This window comes from Procambarus clarkii, chromosome 44 (assembly GCF_040958095.1).
Source record: "Procambarus clarkii isolate CNS0578487 chromosome 44, FALCON_Pclarkii_2.0, whole genome shotgun sequence".
Taxonomy (NCBI): Eukaryota; Metazoa; Arthropoda; class Malacostraca; order Decapoda; family Cambaridae; genus Procambarus; species Procambarus clarkii.
This window is the reverse complement of record NC_091193.1, coordinates 26,294,054-26,296,942: the sequence shown is the minus strand read 5'-3', so window position 1 is coordinate 26,296,942 and position 2,889 is coordinate 26,294,054. Positions and strand designations below refer to the sequence as shown.

Sequence of the window (2,889 nt, the reverse complement as noted above, 5' to 3'; positions counted from 1 at the left end):
GTGTTACCAACAAAACTTTGACAGTGATGATAAACAAATTCTCCTTCCATTAAAATATTAAGCTTTCATCATCCGAAAAATTCTTGCTAAAATGAATTATAAATACTGTATGAACACCAGGTTCAATTTCCTGGCATTTTTATATATTATATATATATTTTTTAAATTAACATTGCCAATTAAGATAAAGTGATTGCAATTTTAACTAAGTGCTATATAAAGACTTGTAATGTTTAATATGCAACTTTAAGGACAATCACAAATGAGCATAAGTAGTGTAGTTAAAGTAAGATGCATTCCCTCAATTATATAATTACCATAGAAATGAAGGAATGGTGCATAACTGCATTTACTGCAGTGTATAAATATACCTTCACATTAAGTGAAAATCATAATCCTTATTTTGTATCACTTAACTCACTTACATCCAGATGAGTTTATGTTAAGCTTACAAATCAAATCATTAGGTGTTGTCCATAAGATTTCAAATAAGGAAGCCACTCTCCATCATCTACACTTTCTCCACACGCGCGCGCACACATACTACACATACTTATGAGTAGCCAATAGCCACTCAGGATGTATCTAAGATAGACAACTAATTATGCCAAGCCACATATGATGGAAAGTAATATTGACTTCATATTATATATAATATATATAATTAATATATATATATATATATATATATATATATATATATATATATATATATATATATATATATATGTGATAGATGTTCCCTTCAAGATCCTAATTTCAAAATATATAGGAAAACCATTGATAAAATAAACAGCTTGTTATATTATGTTTATAAACACAAGATATTTATTATATCAATGGCTTTCATATTTATTTTGAAATTCTGATTCCAGAAGGGAACATCTATCTTATATATACAGGTAAAAATATTATATATATATATATATATATATATATATATATATATATATATATATATATATATATATATATATATATATATATATATATACACACACACACACACTTACTGTATATATATATATATATATATATTATATAAATTTTTTCAGAAATGGGTTCCCTCTTGGGAATTTTAAGCTTATCATAACCAGTATGATAGCAAAATGATAATACATATTCTTCAATTTATATAAAATAGATGTTTCAGATTACAAAACATCATCAGTACTAAAAAGAAAATATTTACATCCAAATTTAGCTAAAACCAATTAATATAAAGTATATTAAAATTAAATATACAATAAAAATTAATATTGTGACAACTCAGGCTTCATTTTAAAATCAAAACATTTTCTAAAATTTTGAATTCAAGGTGAATGAACTGTAAGACAGAACAGCAAAATTGCTATAAGTGAAAGGGTGGCCTTTATCCTTACTACGTTCTCCCATAGCAGAGGATGCACATTGCCTAAAAGGCAGACCAGTACAGTAAGATACCCGTATGTTCACAAATGCGTTGTTTAATGTTTCGAGAGGTATTTCCCACATGTCAAACGTTACAGTTCAAACATTTAAACATATCTAAATATAACATTCAAACATTGAAACAGATTTGACATGTGGGAAATACCTCGCCAAACTTTAAACAACATGATAGTGAACATACGGGTATCTCTTACCATACTGGTCTGCCTCTTAGGTAGAAATACCTCGCCAAACTTTAAACAACATGATAGTGAACATACAGGTATCTCTTACCATACTGGTCTGCTCTTAGGTAATGTGCATCCTCTGCTATTAGAGAACAACGCGAGGATTCCATTCACCCGGGCTCTAAGAGTCTCGAGCCATGGACTTAATAGCGAGGATAAAGGCCACACTTTCACTTACAACAATTTAGCTGTTCTGTCTTGTAGTTCATTTACCTTCAATTCAACATTTTAGAAAATATTTTGATTTTAAAATGATGCCCGAGTTGAAGAGCTCCAAGTCACCGACTTAGTTGTTTATACACTAATTGTCCTCTTCTCTAAGTGTGTAGTTATTTTATTACTCTTCTTTTGTGTATATAACTCTCTTTTATTTGTACATACTTTTCTGATAACTTTTTGAATATTAATTTTTATTGAATATAAAATGATATATATATAATTTTATAATTTATACTTTTTAATTTAGTTTATAATATATATAAAGTAACTTGTTTAAAGCTGATGTTGACATTTAAAATGTCCTGTTTTGCTTCATGCACTGTTAATGGGAGGGGAAGGGGGGGGGGGATGAACATTCTTTCATCGAGCATTCTGTAAAATTCAACTTATAAACATATATACATATTTTTCCATAAAATTGTAAATAAAATCTGAAATATAAAACTACCATCTCTTGATCAACTGAATTCAATGAAGATATTTATAAAAAAAACATTTAAAAGCTTATTTCTTAAGAATGACACAATGCTGTTGTGTTTAGATTAGAGCAATTAAAATAGAACACAGTTTTCCAAAGTGCATATGATAATAACAATAAAAAATATATATAAATGTAAACACAAATAATGACAATCATGCAACCCAAAAATAAAATATCAACTGTAAGACTGCAAAAGAAATCTCACCTGATGCAGGCTACAGCGGAAGAACGTCCTACTCAACATTGAGTACACACATTGTGACACGCACAATACCTCGAGTACAAGGTTCTACTCTCTCTAATATCAGATAATGCAAACCAGGAATTAAGTTAGACTTATTTCCTGATAATTATATACAAAATATTAATTTTACAATTTCTACGTCTATATGTAAAGTCAACGTTGCGCACCAAAGCATAGCCCACTTGATTCTGTGCAAATTAGACAGTATTTGAGCTCATTTTTAAAATAGATTTTGTACCAAAGAATATCCTTGTGTGAATTAAAAAATATGAACAAATTTAAGCCTT

General features: G+C 28.4%; 1 protein-coding gene across 15 annotated transcripts in view; it reads right to left on the bottom strand.

The window, feature by feature from the left end:
• Window positions 1-1,019: 1,019 nt before the first annotated feature.
• Window positions 1,020-2,889, bottom strand: part of LOC123745413 (embryonic polarity protein dorsal) — an 85,168-nt gene continuing 83,298 nt past the window's right edge. For all 15 annotated transcript variants that reach the window (XM_045725950.2, XM_045725954.2, XM_069300854.1 and 12 more), the window contains one exon: window positions 1,020-2,889. This exon is cut by the window's right edge and continues 990 nt beyond it. The gene's annotated coding sequence lies outside the window, so the exon portion shown is untranslated.